General features: G+C 42.0%; 1 pseudogene; it reads right to left on the minus strand.

Moving 5' to 3' along the window:
* On the minus strand, positions 1-14,786 carry LOC124974886 (sulfotransferase 2A1-like; annotated as a pseudogene).
* Between the last annotated feature and the right edge of the window lie 4,657 nt (positions 14,787-19,443).

Here is a 19,443-nt window from a genome sequence, read left to right on the forward strand (position 1 = left end):
TTATTCCCATGGGAACAGATCTTTGGGAAAACCTGCCATCTTCTCTTGGTATACTTTATTAAAGGCTTCATCCTGGGCCACTGTGAAGTGATTCTTCCAGTCCCCACAGATGCCTGGAAACATGAAGGAGAGACACATCAGATCTAGTGACAGGTCTGAAAACTGAGCTCTCCTTACACTGTCAAAGCAGTATAACGACCACTGGGTCATGGAGAGCCCTCCTGCTGCCTGGGCACCATACGCTTTTACACTTCTACCTGCCTCTATAGTGTGTCCTGACTCCCCCTCTCTCCCCAACCATCTTGTACCAAATCCATAAGCCACAGTGCTGGGTATAAAATCAGAATATCTGGAATATAACTAAGCCTGACCACTTCTTGTTTTACCCCTTTGGCCCAAGCTAACAGAATTTCTGACCTGGGTGATCAGATCAGATGACAACTAGTCTGCTTTGGCCATTCTCTGATAGAAGCTATTCTGCCCCTGACACCCACCCTGATGCGTTGCCAGGTCCAGCGGCTCCAGTCACTTCTGGTTCTGAGTCTCCCAGGACTTCCAGTCTCTTGTAGGTAAGTCCCTTGGTGCTTTTGTGCTTCTGGGCATAGGGTCCTTGTTGTTCCAGACGCCACCCCTGGGACTGCCCAGCTTTAAACATGCCAGGCTCCCCCTCTGCAGGCTCTTTACATGTCTTGACCTCACCCTAGAGTGCTGTCCTGCTGGACGCATTCACGTCTTGTTCATTTGCCTCTTTCAAGTGTTTGCTCCCATGCAGTTACTCAGTGAGGCCCTGAGTTCAGAGCTGAACACCCCACCCTCGTTCACTTCACAGCAATGATCAAGCACGGCATGTTCTAGGCATTTCCTTTTAGAATGTGCATATGCTATGTTTTTAACATATTAGGAAGTCAACACTTTCTATTAATTATCTCATTCTTGGTTCTTCAAAGAATGACTTGCTATATACTCAGTAAATGTTGTTGACAGGATTAATAAAGAGTGAATAAAATATGAGCATCATACCCTTTTTTACAGATAAGAATTTAGGAAGCCCCAGAGGCTTTACCATTGAGAATATTGGGGTGAAAAGGAAACTAATGATATGGACATAAAGGCTTCACCTAAATGATTAAGTGTTATATTATGTATCATTTAAATTATTTCATATAACAGTACAATTAATAAATATATAAAAATATCTATGCTAATATGTTATATTTATGTAAACACTAAAGTAGTAGAATGCCTAACTTGTCGTTGCTGTCCTACAAACACTCATTCTTACTCTTATTTTCATTGTTGTCTTCATTATCAGACAATCTTCATTGATTTCTTCTGCTAGACTCTGCTCTCTCAGTGAGTGACATCCCCAGCCCAGTCCTCTGGTTTATCCCTCTGTGCTCCAAGTACACCATGTGCAGGAATCCTGACCTCTTGAGTATCTTTTGAAGCATTTGGTAGATTTATTGCATGGTTCACCGTTCCAGATACATGAGAACTGGAGGAATTTTGGTAAAAGAGGTTCTCACATCACTTGCAGTAGACGTTTTCATTAGGCCTGAATCCAAGTGTGTTGATGGGATTCATCTTTCCTCACAAGAAGGAGGCCTGACAATGTCTCCTAGCAAACGACCTCCTCTCTACCTTCTTCAGTTTGCTCTTTCTTTGGGTATCTCTTTTTAGGGCAGTTCTCTATGGTAAGTCAGCAGTGGAGTAGCCCAGACACCACCATCTCCAAAACCACCCTCCTCTCCAGCACTGAATCAGCTTTCCCCAGGTACCTGCAGCCAATACCAGTTTCAGGCAAACATTTTTTTTCTATAAGGGAACACTAGCAGCCTCAGGGACATACATGATTAAAGTTGATATGTTCAAACACCTTCACTCTTACTGTCGGGTGGTAAAGAGAAGAGTGCCCTTTAAGTAATCTCATGCATTCTGGAACCAGAGCATTTACCTTTCCTTGCCATTGAGAAGTGCAGACTCGTTAAAGATTCAGGCATTGTTTCAAGAGTAGACATCTTGTTTTGTTTCATGCTGTGGAAGGAGCTATTCTTGAGGACTGAATCCAGTTCTTCTGGATTTAACTTCTTTCCCAGGAATTGACAGATCTTCTCTATGGTGCTTCTTGGGTCCTAAAGTGTGAAGAAGAAAGAGTGAGACTGTGGAAGGGAAAGATAGCAGACATTGGAAGATTGGAATCGAAGTGTTAAGAGGGATGTGGGAGAGAAAGAGGAGAGGAAGATGTATCCAAATGGATAAAGGCTGAGATGGATTCCAGAAGGAGGGAGAAAGCAAAAGGGGACAGGAAGAGGGACATAAAGGGTGTGTGATATGAGGATCAGGGTTCCTTCCCAGTGTGGTTGAGTTTAGGACACCTGAATGGCAGGTGTCAGGATTTCTAAAGAGACTCCTGAGAGTGCAAGATAAGGCTAGGAGACAAAGTCCCAAAGACTCTTCCTTACCCCAGATGATGCTGTGTCCCATAACTGGCACTTGACTAACATATAGGACTTTGGAAAATCTTCCTCAACTCAACCCCATGATTATGGATGGATATCCCTGGGAGATCCCACCAAAGACATGTATATCTGTAAGAAAAAATATTGCTTTGGCTCCTACACCTTCCCTTTAGGATAACAGTGCTTTATAATTATTTTTTTCCTCTGAGCCCCAGTTACTATAGAACAATAAGAAACAATTGTGGCAGTAATTTAAAAGGTGTTGTGTGATTTGTAGTGAGAATTACAGGGAAGTGTGGGAGCTTGCTGCTGAGGTAGGTGAACGTGGCATCCTGGGCTCCTTGGTGAGAACTGACTTCATGCTGAGAACACAGGAGAACATGAAGTAGCTGCAGGAAGGAGCCCAGAGGCCTTTCACCAGGGAAGCAGACAGCTTGCATATGGCATCTGCTCATCCCCCAAGACATCACTAACAGTCCAACTGTTTTCTAAGGTCTGTTCACTGTTTTGGTTTTCATACAATGTTTAATAATTCTGAATGATATTTATAAAAATTCTAAAGATTTCAGTTACATCTGGACCTAGTAAACTGACACAGAACTGTGCAGCTTTGTGCAGGTCAGTGTGGCATGGTCGTGCACCAACTGAAAAATCAACTTAGAATCAGTAGATATTCAGTGTGCTATATCCATCAGTGTAAGTGTCCTCACACTCAGATATTTATTTGGTAAGTTTGAACAGACTCTCCATTTGCAATGTGGAAAGGCACAATGACTGTCATCCACACTCACCATCCTGTGCTCAGATAGGCAGAGGTCTTCGGGTTGCCCAACTCTACCTGGACCCACCCCAGTGCTCAGCACCATCTGCAGACCTTTCCTGTCACTCCAGCCCCTGACCTCTCAGAGGAGTCACACAGAGTGACTTCTCATCTTCTCATCACCTTGTCAGTCAAGGGGAGAAGCCAGAGAGAGGGACACATTCTGGGGTTAGTGCTTTTTGCCTGTCCCTTGTGATGACTAGTTTCCTGTCAGCATCAGGGTTCTGCAAGAGAAATCCTTGACAGCCACCGGTGTGAGAATAAGCCCTGGCACCTGCCTCAGTGTGTGGAAGGGCCCTTTAGTTGTTCCCAGATGGAACTCAGGATGAGGCATGGAGAAAGGGCTTGAACTTGGTGAGTAGTACGCATAAGCAGGGTAAAGAAGACCCAGGGCTTATTAATTCCCAGTGTTCTTCGAGAGGCTGTGCTTTGACAGGAAATGTGCAGTGGAGACACTGAGGATCAAGAGGGAACAAGGAAGTTGTGTAGTGGCAGGCACTGACTATGAGAGCGTTATCACCTTCTGTAGCTCTTCATAACTCAGCAGGCGGACGTTCTCCCTGTGTCTCATGGACATACAGCCACGAATGTGCTCAAACCATGATCCGTAGGGCACTGCAGGTCAGGCACAGGAGTGCAGGTTACACACTACCAAAACAGGGACTGGGAAGTCCCTGTCACTCATCACAATCTGACAGTTTGATTCAGGTATATTGATAAATGTTCCTCAAACTAGGTAATGAAACAGAGCGGGACCATTCCTGAATTCATTCTATGAAATTAGTATCATCCGGATACCCAAACCAAGGACATATCAAGTCAGAAAACAACAAATCACTCTTCCTGATGAACACAGACACAGAAAAACTATTAAGATATTTGCAAATCCTATTCAACAATAAGATTATATATCATGATGCATTCGTTTCATTCTAGGGATGTAAGTTTGGTTCAACTTGTGAAAATTTATATAGGGTCTTTACCACATCTGAAGAATCTTCTTGACAGAAGAACTTGGCTGAACGTCATGACTATATGTGTCAAACCCAAAGCCAATATCATGCTAATTGGTGAAAAACTGTAAACATTTCTCCTAAGATCATGAACAATGCAATGATGTCCAGACTCACAGCTCCCATTCAATAGAGTTCTTGAAACTCTAGCCTTAGAAATCAGGCAGGAGAAGGGTAAAAAATATTACAAGTAGGAATGAAGCCAAATTATCACTGTTTGCAGATGATAAGATAGTATGCTTTGAAGACCCAAAAACTCTCCCCAAACACTTCTACAACTGATTACCAAGTTCAGCAAAGTAGCAGGATACAAAACCGACATAGAAAGCTGAAGATCTGTTCTTCATAACAGTAATGAATCTGCTGAGGAAGAAATCAGGAATACAATTACATTCACAATGGTCTTAAAAAATCCTAGGTATCCAGGCCTCGTGACAGACGGTTACAATCCCAGGGACTCAGGAAGGTGAGGCAGGAGGATTGGGAGGTGAAAACAAGCCTGAGCAACTTAGTGAAACCCTCAGCAACTCAGCAACATCCAAAAACGGGCTGGTGATGTGACTGAGTAGTTAAGCACTCCTGCGTTCAGTCCCTGGTACCATATCAAACAATAACTCAGGAAACCATGGATGTGATCTATCTAAAGTGGAGAAAAATCTCTTTCAACGTGAATTATAGCATACTGAAGAACGAAATTGAAGAAGGCATGAGAAGTTGAAAAGCCCTCTTTTGTTCTTGGATCACCAAAATAAAAATTGACATATTACCAAAAGAAATCTACAGATTCAATGCAATCCCTATCAAATACCCTTGACATTCTTCAGAGAAATAGAAGGAAGAATCCCAAAATTGAAATGATACACAAAAATCTAAAGCCATCTGAGCAGTGAGAACAATGATGAAGAGCTGGCATGTGGCTCAGTGTCAGAGCGTTTGACTGGCATGTGCTCGGTCCTGGTCTAGTCCCCAACACACACACTCACACACAAAGAGTAATGCTGAAGTTATCACATTCCAATGTCTTCCCAGTCTCAAATCATACCAAAGAGGTGTAGTAACAGAAAAATTGAACTTACATCAAAACAGACCTATAGATCAATTGATTAGTATGGAAGACACAGAGACAAACCTTCACAGACAGACTCATCTGATCCTTAACAAAGACACCAAAAGCAAATATTGGAGGATACAGCCTACTTAATAAATTGGGCTTGGAAAACTGGATACCTGTGTACAGAAGAATGAAGCTAAATCCTGCACAAAAATGAACTCAAAATGGATCAAAAAAACATGAATTAGACCATCAACAGTGGAACTACTAGTAGGAAACAAAGCACCTTCACGTCAATGTGTAGATGCAGGAATGACTTTCTCCATAAGACTCCTAGTGTTCAGGAAACAAAACCAAGAATTGGTAAATGAAATGGCATCAAGTTAAAAAGTTTCTGCAGAGCAAAGGGAATGAGACAAAGAAGAGAGGGTCTACAGAATGGGAGAAAATCTTTGCCAGCTACTCCTGTGACAGGATTAATACCCAGAATATATATAGTATTCAAAAACCTTAATACTGAAAATCAAATACCCCAATGAATAGATGGGTAAATGACAATCATATCTCAGAAGGAGAAATATGATGGCAAACAATTTTATGAAAAAGATTGTCAACATCTTTCACAACCAGATAAAAGCAGATTAAAACCACACCGAGATTACATCTCACTCCTGTTAGAATCATCAAGAACACAAATAACACTAAATGCTGTCAGGGATGTGAGAGGAAAAGAACACTTACAATTAGTACCACCAGCATGGATATCAGTATGGGGTTTTCTCAAAAGTCTAGGGATGGAACCACCATATGCCTTGGTCATAGAATCCCTTGGTATTTATCCAAAAGAATTAAAGTCAACATACTACAGCAATACATGCATGCCCATGTTAATAGCAGTTCAATCACAGCAGCTAAGTTATGGAGCCAGCCTAGGTATCCACTGACTGATGAATGGATACAGAAAATGTACTCCATATACATGACATGGCTTGCTCAATCATAAAGAAGAACTCAATTCTGTCACTTGCAGGAAAAAGGATGGAACTGGAGAACAACATGCTAATTGAAAGAAGTCAGACTCACAAATTCAAGGTTTGTCTGTTTTCTCTCATATGTGGAAAGTATATAGAAAAAGAATACAAAAGTGATACCAGGAAATTAGGAGAAAGACCAGTCCAGTTGGGGAAGCAGATCTTATGTCTCAGAACTCTCACTGTTTCCTTGGATGAAGCATTTAAACTATTGTTCCAGTGACTCTGGTTTCTTAGTAAAGTTTGATGTAGTCCAAAAATAATAACTTGATACAAGAATATCTTTGGTATTTCTCATGAGATATAGCACCTTAAATTAGGAAAAAAAATGAGAGAATGAAAAATCAGTCTCAATCAGTCATTTCTCACCTTGATCTTGATCTTTCCCCAGGCAATTCTTACTGAATCTCTATTTAACTTCAGTGGGTTCCTTTAACAAATCAGTTATAGTATTCCTTAATAAAATATAAATTGTAAACTTCCTATTTCATATTCCTTGATAGGAATAGAAGAGATATAACTTTTTTCTTATTTCTGAGGTATTAGTCTACAGAATAGAGGAAGCTGCTGAAAAGTTTTAAATGGTAATGGTTGAATTATTTTTGTGTTCTCCCATAATGATCACTAACAGCAGAATGGATTAAGAAGTTATGAAATATTGAGATTCATAACAATATATGGTCATTCACACACAAAAGACCTTTGAGAATTGCACAGACATTACTTTCTTAAAGCATGAATGTTCCTTCCAGCGGAATCTGTGCGGAGAAAGGAGACACCACCAATCTTTAGTTGACCAGATTTATTGCATCCTCCCTGTTTTTCTGCCTCCTTTGTTCTGCTACTATCTCCCTTCTTCTACCCTCTCCCTCTCTCCTCCCCCAGGCTCCTAGCTTATCAACCAATTAGAGCAAAGTTTTCTCTCACACAGGAGAGCATACAGAGGAATGTCAGCATAGCACTATATGAATCACGAGCTGTCCACGCGCGGCATGATATTAGATAGCCAATCCTAGAGCCTGGTGTCAACACGACATAAGTCTCCAAGGAACTAGTAGGCAAACAACCTTTTTGGGTACTTCCTTATTTTGGTATCCAGTGCCCTTTGGCTCACTGCCAGGTGCCATCTTGTCCAAGACAGCCCTCAACAGGCTCCCCCTTTTTGTTTAGTTAAGCAGATTTTCAAATGTTTGATTAGCCCTTTGCACGATAGCTTGTCCTTGTGGATTGTAGGGCAATCCTGTAGAATGATATTAAACTTTGAGCAAAACTGTTGAAATGAAGAAGAAGTATATGCAGGCCCATTATCTGTTTTAAATGATTTTGGCCTTCCCATAGTAGAAAAGGCTTGAAGGCAATGACTGATTACATCTTTTGTCTTTTCCCCTGTATGGGCGGTAGCAAATATATATCCTGAGTAGGTATCTACAGTTACAAGTACAAATCTTAAAGTACCAAATTCAGGGATATGGGTGACATCCATCTGCCATAGATGATTTGGAAGGAGTCCTCTAGGATTGACTCCAAAATGAGGAACAGATAAATGAGGCACACAGGCAGGACACTGTTTTACTATATTTCTGACTTGTTCTTTTGTAATGTTATATTTTATTTTGAGAATAGTAGCATTGACATGAAAATCTTTATGGAAATTAATTGATTTTTGTACAATGTTAAACACATGAGGATCTCGAGTAGCTGAGTCTGCAGTAGAATTTCCTTGAGCTAAAGGCCCAGGTAAGCCTGAATGTGCTCTGATATGGCTTCTATATAAAGGTTCTTTGTGAGCCCACAGAAGAGTTTGTACTTGATAAAAGCATTGTTGTAAGGTAGATTGAGGACTAAGGGGTCCAGCTGTCTCAAGCCGGGGCACAAGCTGGGCAATATAGAGACTGTCAGTATAAATATTTAAAGTTTCCTCAGGAAATGTTTGTAAGGCAGTTATAAATGCTTCCAGTTCAGTTTTTTGAGCAGACTTATGAGAAGTAATAACAGTTTGTACTTTATAAGAAACTACTGTAGCTGTACCGGAGGAGGAGCCATCTGTAAAGATTGTATTTGCTGCTGGGATAGGTTGAGACTTAACAACCTGAGGGAAAATAACAGGATGTCTTTTGGAGAAGCTGACAATAGGTGAACTTGGCAAGTGATTATAAAATGTGGCCATGGTGGAACAACAGACAATTGCCCAATCTTCATTATTGTTAACTAGTATTTCAATCTGTTTTGCCGTGTATGGGACAATAACTGAGGATGAACTCCAAAAACTCGAAGGGCTGTCTTAAGTCCTAATGTAACTAGATTTGCTACCATCACAGGATACGGGGAAACAACATATTTGGGGGACACTGGCAAATGGATCTATATTAGGAGTCAGTTTGTCACAATAGACCTGTAGGAGTATATTCAGAATCTAATACTATGAGATTAAAAGGCAAAGATAGGTCAACTCTATCACTATGAGCATTTTGTAAAGCTTGTTCTACTAACCTCAAGGCTTTTTTACCTTCAGGAGTTAAATTTCTGGGGGATGTAGGGTCTGGAACAGCAGATAATGAGGGGAGACCCAGTTACACTGGGCCCATAATCTGCATACTGGAATTAATGGCTCTTAGATCTTGCAAGAATGGCCATTTCCCATACTTCTTTTTTTATGACAAAAATGGGTGTATTCCAAGGGGAAGTGGAAGGAATGATATGATTTTCCTTCAATTGTTGACTAACTATTTCCTGGGCCACCTCTATTTTTTCTTTAGAAAGGGGCCACTGGGGGACCCAGATAGGATTGTTGGATTTCCATGTTATCTTTAATGGTTCACTGGACCCTCCAGAAAACCCAGCCCCTTAGTCCCTGTTTGTCCTTTGGCTTGAATGGGGCGGGTCATACCTTGTAGATTCTTGCCTAGTCCTTTTCCAGCGATATAACCTTGTCCCACCATGACTGGTAAAATGGTTGGATTTAGACAGGAAATATTTTGTTCAACTGAGGAAGAAGTGACAACATCCATCTGTGTTAAAATGTCTCTTCCCCAAAGAGTGACAGGCAGGTGAGCTAATACATAAGGTTGGAATGTCCCCCCTTTCCCATCAGGGTCCTCCCAAGATAACACAGCTGAACTTTGTAATGGGGTTTGAGCAAATCCAAGTCCCCATAAGGTAGTACTGGATGCTGTTACAGGCCATGATTAGTTCTAGTCCTTCTGCCTTATAATAGAGATGTCAGCACCTGTGTCTATTAGACCCTCTATGGGAGTACCATTAACTTTCAATTTAAGCATGAGTCTATTTTTTGTTGATTGTGCCCAAAAGATACCCGATCCTGCTGATCCAAACCCATTGTCTACTCCAGTCCTTTGTGAACTGGGAAAAGTCCCATGATGGCCAGGCAATATCAATATTTGGGCTATTTTGTCTCCTGGAGAAACAACAGATACCCCTTGAGGGGAGGATAACATAATCTTTATTTCCCCAGTTTAATCAGAATCAATGACTCCTGGAAATACTTCTAATGCTGACAGAGTTGTGGAACTCTGCCCCAACAATAATCCTACTGTGTCCTCAGGGAGTGGTCCATGTATGCCCGTGGGGTCCACTTGTACTCCCATCTCTGGGGTTAGAATGAGTTGGGCGGAGACACAGAGGTCCAATCTCCCGCTCCCTGATGTTCCTCGGGTCAACGAGGAGATAGTCGGAAAGGATTGTGAGTGGGGATCTGGACTATGGGATTCTGAAAGGCCCCGTATATTTGAGGGCCCCGGGTTGGGCCCCCCTGGCCATTTTTTGACTGGATAGGAAGAGGATTTCTCTCTATGTCAAATCTTGATGTAGAAAATCTCACCCAGTGCCTTCCTTTCTGGCACCGGGGACATAGACCTGGGGCAGGTTGATTTGTCCTTGCTGTTCTCTAGTCTTAGGTGTTCCCCTGGGCTTTAACCCTGTGGGTCCTTCAGGGTGGTCTCTTCTGAAGTGCCCTTCTTGCCCACACTTAAAGCATAGTATTCCTTTAGCTCTTGATTTCCCCTGATTTGGCCCATAAAGAGCAGCAGCTATTACTTGTCCTGTAATGTCTGCATCATTGATATCCCTGCAGACCTTTATATACGTACTTAAATCTTTATTTTTCCATGGTCTTATCGCTTCTTTATACCATCTATTTGCTTACTCATAAGCTAATGGTTTTATTAAGGGCATAGCTTGTTCTGAATCCCCAAGTACTCTTGCAGCCATTTGGATTAGTCTATCAACAAAATCTGCAAATGGTTCGTTACTCCCCTGAATCACCTTAGACAACTGCCCCTGTAAATCTCCTGTCCCTTGAATTAATTTCCAGGCTTTAGTGGCAGCAGCAGCAATTTGTGCATACACCCCAGGATCGTAAATAATCTGCTGTTGAATACCTTCATAGTTTCCTTCTCCTGTCAGCATTTCTACATTTCTTTGGGGAAAGCCTGCGGCATTACGTTGTGCCGTTTCTAATGAGGCTTCCTGCCATGCAGTTTTCCACACTAGGTACTGCCCCCCTGATAGCACAGCTTTACATAGCCTTTTCCAATCTTCCGGCACTAGATTCAGCCCCACTACTGATTCCAACATACTAATTGTAAATGGGGCCTGTGGACCGTATGTAACCACTGCCTCCTTAAAATTTTTTACTGTTTTGAAATCCAGAGGTTGGTGGAATCTTTGTCTATTTTGGTTCTCTAGCACAGGGAAGAATTGTGGGACTGCTGAGGTTTCCTTAAGGGGGGTTTCTTCTCCCCACGGTGAAAAACCCATCTGATTTATAGCATGAACTAACTCCTCCCAAGGGTACTTTGGGGGATATTGGGGGCAGGCTGCTTGAGGGGGAGCGGCTGCCTCCAGGAAGGGATTGGTATTCCTTCCCGATATAACTGATGGGGGCGACCGTGTCCTTGATGCTCTTTCTAATTCCTCCCCAGTAAGCCCCTCCTCCTCTTCTTCCTCTTTATGAGAAGTTACACTTAGTTGTTTCTTTATCTCTTCCAAACACATATTTCCTTTTTATACTAAAGTTGTTATTTTACCTTTTTTAGATGTTAGACATTCCTTAATGAGCTGCCACATGGGAAAAGTACCTCTAGGTAACGGGGATTGCTTTTCTGCTTTAATAAGATCCTCTTTATCATGTTCCCATTGTGGAATATTTAGGACTCCCTCTTCCAAAAACAAAGGACTAACCTTGGCCAGTGTAGTTACATATGCTGTTACAGTAGATCGTTTTACGGCAGTTCCATTAGCCTTAAATACATCTAGTATGATTCCTATCATTTGATTTCTAGACTCTTGTGACCCCATCCTGGAGTTATGAGACCTCCCTTCACCGGGGTTATGTGGCCTCCCTTTACTGGGGTTACCCTACAGTTTTCCTATAGCTTACCTAAAGTTACTTAGTTTTCCTATAGCTTACCTTAAGTTACTTACGTGGGAGGACGCAAAAGGAGGAAGAAGCTCCCTGTCTGGGCCACCACTTTTTCCATCCAGCGGAACCGGTGCGGAGAAAGGAGACACCACCAATCTTTAGTTGACCAGATTTATTGCGTCCTCCCTGTTTTTCTGCCTCCTTTGTTCTGCTACTATCTCCCTTCTCCTACCCTCTCCCTCTCTCCTCCCCCAGGCTCCTAGCTTATCAACCAATTAGAGCAAAGTTTTCTCTCACACAGGAGAGCATACAGAGGAATGTCAGCATAGCACTATATGAATCACGAGCTGTCCACGCGCGGCATGATATTAGATAGCCAATCCTAGAGCCTGGTGTCAACACGACATAAGCCTCCAAGGAACTAGTAGGCAAGCAACCTTTTTGGGTACTTCCTTACTTTGGTATCCAGTGCCCTTTGGCTCACTGCCAGGTGCCATCTTGTCCAAGACGGCCCTCAACACATGAAGGCATTTATAGAAATTCAAGAATAAGCAAAGTAATCTGTAACTATATTCCAGGGTGTGTTTCCCTCAGTTTGTGGGCACTGATTGGTAGAAGGGGCCTGGGGAATCTTTCTGGACTGTAGAAATGTCTAAGTCTGGTCTGGAGTGTAGTTGCTTAACTGTGTACATATGTATATATTAAGAGGCTAGTGTTTAATGTTAATGAAAACACACACAAACACACACACACATCACACACACCACTGGAGTGGAACATCAGAATTTGACATGTATTTGCATCAACCGTCTTGGTGTTATTCTTGCAGGTCTAATGTCTTCTTAGGCCTCAGTTTAATGAGGCAGAGGTTAATGAAACCCAACAGGAGACATGGAATTGTGTGTATTGGAACAGCCTCACTGTGAGGCACTTTCCAAGACAGGAGTTCATTAATCTAGGATTCTTGGTGATCTTTAAAGAAACATATGAAAAAAATCAGAAGTCAACAAACACTTTTAAAAAGCATGTTTCTACAAATAACCTGTGACACCTTAGATCTTGGATATCCATGGTCCTTGCTGACTAATCCTCAGCCATGGGGAGCCCGAAGTGGCTGCTGATCACAAAGCACATTGACATGCAGTGGACTGCAGTGGTTAGAAAAGAGAGTCAGGCTCATGAGCAGTCCCAGGATTTATGCATTTATCAATGTATGCATACTCTGGATTCCATGTGGGCAATTCTGACTTGGGGGCTTCCACCTACCTGGCAGGAGGCTTTTATTGAATTAATATCGGCTAACATCTTCAAGAGCAGGAAAGGAGGGATACTCTAGTGTAGATGCAGTTATATATTCTGGTTGCACATAAGATGTGGTTTTCTAAGACTCTGGCCTTAGCCAGTCCTCTTACCCTGAATTCAGGCTAGGTAATGAGTGCAATGGTCCACATCCTTGCACTCAAGTGTGGTCTGAGTTGTGGCCTAATCAACCTCCCTAGTGTCTGAGAATCTCAGGTCTGTCCCAACCTACCCCATGAGCAGACACTCTGGCAAGATCTACAGGGTTTATCTAGGCCCATGAAGGACAAAAAGCATTGATGAATCATTAGACACTTACCTTGGCCTTGGAAGTGAAGAAAGACTTGGGGAAGAGATGGAAGGGAAGGTGAGAGGTCAGGAGTCTTGGCCTTTCAGTCTCATTTAGCAATTTGCAACCCAGTCTTGTCTCTAACCAGGGTGAGCGTTTCCAGATAGGCACAGACTGAATCCACTTGGTATCCCCTTTGGAGTGAAGCAAGGAGAGAATTTCAATCAACCAGTGGGTTCCTAGATAAGGAAGGAAAAGTGATGTTCATTCATTTCAACCTGACTTGTAAAGAAGAAACCATGATAAAATCCATAACATAAACATAATCATGTACCCATTCCAAGCGTGCAATCAGGTAGTGCTAAGCAGTGTTAATCATGTTCCTGTTTGTGTCAGCCAATGTTCAGAACCTGTTCATCTTTAACTACTGGAACTCTCTGCTTTTTAACAGCATTTCCCTACTTATGTCCATGTTTCAGTCCCTGGATCCACCATGGTGCTTTCTGTTTCTATGAACTTATCTACACTAGGTATTTGCACCAATGGAATCATATAGTATTTGTCCTTTTGTGCCCAACATAAGCATTTAGCACAATGCCCTCAGGATTGATCTGTGTTGTAGAAGGTGTCTGAATATTTTTCCTTGTTAATGATGAATTTTATTCCATTGTATTAATATGCCACATTTTGTTAATGCATTCACTTGTCAATGCATTTGAGGTTACTTCCACCTCATGGCCCTTTGCTGAGATCCTTTGATGACGTTCCCACTCTTCTTGACTTTCCAAGACACCATCCCTTCTGATTCCATGGCCTCAATTGTCACTCAGTTTGCACTGCTCCTACCCCTAGTTCCACTCCCAAGGTTGCAGGATGCATGCCCTTTCAGTCCCTTGCAATTTCCCTGCTCATTTTTGATTCCCAACCATTTTCCATGCTGATTCTCCTACTCTAAAATAGCCTTCTTCTCCACATGATCTCCTATTCAGTCTTTTTATTTCTATTGAGCTGCTCTTTGGCTGTTAGTTCTTCACTGGTCCTCCTCACCACCCATTTCTCCCATGCCATCACACAAACACCTGAATCTGCTTAGGATTCACTCCTATACGCTCTTCCAATACCTAAGATGATCCCTGCTGAGCACTTGTTTCATTCTCTGCAATTGTCTGAATGGAAGTGGCTGGGGCACTGCCCCTTCCTCCCAGAGTAGGGCTCCCTGGCATGTGGAGCACATTCCATCCATCTGCTGAGTGCACAAGGACGTAGCTCTCACCTTTTCCATGAGTGGTTCCTGTCCTGATTCCTTACCTGACTTTGGGTACGACACCATTACTGTATCTTCATCCTTTATCACAAACTTAGTACATGCTTCTTTTATACCTTCAATCGTGTAACCAAAAAAAGAAAAAGGTAACCCTTCAAACCACAGAAACTCCAGTGTCATGTTGATGAATTCTCTGGCTATGGGGCTGGAGTTCAGCTGTAGCCACCATTGGAAGTTGTGGGAGATTTTGGGAGACTAGCCTTTAAAGGAAATTTCAAAGAATCATTAACTTTTTCTTGTTGTCAATTTAACCGGTTGGTAAAAGGAAATTTTGCTTGGTGATCCAAAGTTTCATGGTATTCAGCAATTTTGGACACATTCAGTGACCATGAACATGATGATCTGGGCGTGAGTTCATGGGCAGGACCCGACAGCAATGCGGCCATATACACCAGTGAGCAATACCTGGGACCTGAAGAAAGCCATTCTTTTCCATTTATTTGCATTACAAAGAGTTTTCAATATGGAATTTTTACATGAAACTGAGAGATACAGTGTAGTGATAATAGCCTGCAAGGATGTTGAGGAACATGCACTGATGACTCTTTGATTCTAAAGGATAAGGACCTGCGGTAGGGTCATTAGATATGGGGGTGGACTGTAACTGGATCCGGGGTCCAGTCCTTCTTTACCTTCTGATGATGCATGAGGCTGGGTTTCATTCTTCCAGGATTTAAGGACTGAGATAAGTAAATTTTCCTATCTACCACATCAGCGATTTATGAAAGCCCTGTCACATACTTGTGCTAGCACTTTCAGTTCCCAGTGGACCCTGGGGATCAACACTTCACATGTGTAAGCAACATACCAAATCCAGAGAGTCCTTAGACAGTGGTCTTCTGCTGCCAGGAATGCTTCAAACACACCTGCATTTTTATCAATTCCCCATGGACTTCTGTCACCTCCAGTGAGAACCATCTGATGAATGATGTCAACTCACGTTGAAGGCAATGGTGTTTTATGTAGAATGTTTGGTCATCAGGAGCAGAAGCCCTTTCCACTCTTCCTGCCAATTCCTGGGTGTATTACTAGACTGAGCACTTGTGTATTCAACTGGGAGCTGTTGATGCTGATTCCAAATCTGATGTGGCTCAGCTGCTGTGTGCATCCTGGGGAGAATGACCACCAATTGGTGCAAGAGTATGACTCTGGCTGAAATAAGAGTAGCATTTAATCCCCTGATATGATGTACGACACTTTTCCTTTGCAGCCTTTAAAATTCTATCTTTATTTTGTATGGCAGGCATTTTCATTATAATGTGCCTTGGTTTGGTCTGTGGTAATTTTGTACATTTGTTGTCCTATAAGTCTATTGGATTTGATTTTCCATTTCATTCTTCATACTTGGGAAATTTTCTGTTATTATTTCATTGAAAAGACTGTGCATTCCTTTGGTTTTTGTCTCTGCACCTCCTCTACCCTGATAATTCTTAAATTTGGTGTTTTCATGTTATCCCATAGTTAGTTCTTGGAGGTTCAGTTCATGGTTCCTTAGCATCTTCACTGTGTGGTCAACTTCATTTTCATGACTATATATTTTGCCTTTATTATCTGAGGTTCTGTCTTCCAAGTGATCTAGTTTGTTGGTTAAATTTTCTATTGAGTTTTTAATTTGGTTTATTGTTTCTTCATTTCAGGGATTTCTGATTGTTTTCAGAATCTCTATCCCTGTATTGAAATAATATTTGCTTCCCGCATTGCTGTCGTATATCATCCTTTACTTTGCAGATCATTTTAATCATGTACTTTCTGAACTCCTTCTCTGATATTTCTTCTACTGTGCTGTCAATGAGTTCTTTATTGTGGTGTCTTGGATTGTTTGGGGTGCTTTCTTCCCTTGTTTTTTCATTATGTACTTGTGTCTTCCCCTCTAGCAGTGCAGATTTGAAGTATTACATTTTAAACCCTATAGATTCATAGTGTCCTTGCAGGTTTCCAATACCTCACCTTTAAGGGGGAGATCAATATGAAGGGCACCCAATGTGAAAAATATGCAGCTTTAAATCAATTAGTCCCTATTAAGATGTTTACAGTTTTATTGCAACAAACAGAAACGATGTGCTCAATTATTACCTACAATGTAAACAGTAGGTTTGCAATAGTGTGTACAGTTTCTAATGAAGAGAGAAGGGGGTTGTAGAATGTGATGTTTATGAAGAAGTAGGTGAGAACATAGAGGTATTAGATCATAGGAAGAGTGAAAGAGGAATCAGTATAAGTTGGTTGTTAGCAGGAGAGAAAAGAGAACGGGACTCTCAGTTGTAACACCTTGTGGAGACTCAGAAGTGGACTTTCAGATCCTGGCTATTGTCCCTAGGTGGAAGCACCATGGAGTTAGTTGGCAGTGGCAGCATCAAACCTGTAGTTGCTTTGGTGTTGGGCTTTCACCCCTGGCTGGTGTCCAGGATGAAAGATGCCCCAACTACAGATGCAGAGGAAACACAGAGGTGAACCAAGAGGGCAGTGGAGGTGACCTAGGATGGAGGCAAATGTTCAGAAATAGGGCTGTGAAGCTGGACCCTTGGGCATCTAGGGGAACCTGTTTGGATAGCAACTCTGTGGCAGATGTTGTTTCCTCAGGCAGTTGCCTCCAGGCCCTGTCTGTTTGTTTTCCTAAGGTGGAGGCTATGATGTGGAGGGGGCTATGGAGGCCACTGCAGTGTTCCAAGATGGAGGCTGGCCTGAGGAGCCAGGAGGACCTGTGTGGACAGGTGCTCTCCTCTGGCAGAAGCGAGGGGTGGCCGTGGGTCAGTGGGTCAATTTTTCTCTCTACAAAAGGGAAGACATATTTGGCAGTTTCCATTGAGAACTTCTGCAATGTGTCTTTCAAACCAAGGAGAATATGTGAGCTTTATCATCGGGTAGACTAACTTTCCAATCCTGGAATTTCCTTTGTTTTAGTGGGCATGTTAGCTAAATGACTCACTCTGTATCTGTGACAGGGGTTGTTTAATACCTGTGTTTCACAGATGCACAGCTCAGAAAGATTTTTGTTACATTTGTGGGGATTGACTTGTGATCTCACGTGATCTAGGGAAGAGCTTGACCATGGAGTGAGTCCCAAGCACATAGTGCTCCATATTTTGGGAGAGAGTCAAAGTATCTCTAGAGCTGAGTAGTAAACCACGCCAATTCCAATCCGGCGGCCTTTCTGTCATTCCTCAAACTGTCCAAGCACAATTTGATTTCAATTCATTGACGTTTGCTCTGTCTGCCAAAATATTCCTGAAGGATGGCAGGAAGTTCGCTCTTCCTCCTCCAATCCTCATAGTTTAGCAAATCCACGTCAGCAGTCAGAGGGGCCTTTGTCATCACTGTCTAAAATGGTGACTCAGACAATTCCATCCCCCCTACAAGGACTTGATATTCCACAGTAAGCGTCTCTGCCTGACTTGATACTGTACATTGGTGGCCTCACCTTCATTTACAATCTTATCTGTGAATGTGTGGTTTTCTTATCATTCTCCTCAACCACACTGCACATTCTGAGATGGTGAGGTCTTTGCTTTAACACGTCACTGCAGGAAGATAAAACATTACCTGAAAACGAGTACATGATTAACCACCTTTCGTTGAATTAACTGACCTGGGTTTCTTCATAGATTTGGTGTGAGGAATGTGTGATTTGATGTGAAGAGAGCCTTCAGGCCCAAACAGGACAGCTGCTGAGCTGTGAAGAATTCCTGTTGTTGCCCATGAGTCTAGTGCCTATGCCATGCTTTTAAATCATTGTAGTAATTTCTGATGTTCATGCCTGCCAGAGATCAGAGAAGAATATTTCCAGACTCCTTTCTGTTGGTAACCTTTCACCAGTTAGTACTTCCAATTTGTTCTTGTGAGTCTGAAGACTGGAGAGCAAAGTTTAGGCTTTGCTGGCAACTATGCCTGAAATGTCCAGTTAATCATCTCTGGTTCGTGGATAATACTGGGAAAGCTTTGTTTGTTGGCTGGTTGCATAACTGTTACCAATGTCTTTATGTTTCCTGGGGGGGAATGATTTAGACACTGGTCATGGGAAAACATAAATGAAATACATGTGTCATGTTTAGAGCATGGTTAGTTTGATGTAAATCCCTGTGACTTTTGAATAAAAGGGAAATTGACTGTCATTTCTGCCAATGAGTAAATTTATTATCACAGACAATGATTAATTTTACAAATGCTGTCTCTGTTGTCAGTCTCTCTGGATTCACATGGTGTCTTTTACATTTACTGTGTGGTCTACACTGCTTTGTGACCCACTTTCCTTTTATAAAAATGCAGGTAACAATAGCACCTTACTCATGAATTTGCTGCACTGTACATGATATTATGTGTCAAGCAAGTAAAACAATATCTAGCACACAGTTTGTGCTGAGGAGTTTTGTTTAGTCACTGTTGCTTGTCTTGTTTCTAGTACTAGAATTTATAACAATAAAATGGCTATTTTAAAATGAGGATTCTACTTTAAAACAAAACCTCCAAGCTCCATATAGTATAAAAAGGTATTCAACGAATTTAGCATTCACAAAAGTATGCTGTAAGATTAAGTAAACTTTCTATGTTCTCACTGTTGGTAAAGTATGAGGTGGGGATTGAAATTTCAAGTCATCTGCTTGTGGCATGACCTAAGTCACCATGCCATTTTACCTGTGTGGACAGAATTTACTGCGTTCATTAACTAACACAGTGCAAATTCATGGGCCTTGGTGTCCATCGAGGTAGATCTGTGTTTTATGTATGGAGAGTGAGCAGTGCTGATGCCTATCGGATTCCTGTGGAATAGCAGGTGAGAACA

The sequence above is a fragment of the Sciurus carolinensis genome, unplaced genomic scaffold, assembly GCF_902686445.1.
Source record: "Sciurus carolinensis unplaced genomic scaffold, mSciCar1.2, whole genome shotgun sequence".
In the NCBI taxonomy this organism is placed as follows: domain Eukaryota; kingdom Metazoa; phylum Chordata; class Mammalia; order Rodentia; family Sciuridae; genus Sciurus; species Sciurus carolinensis.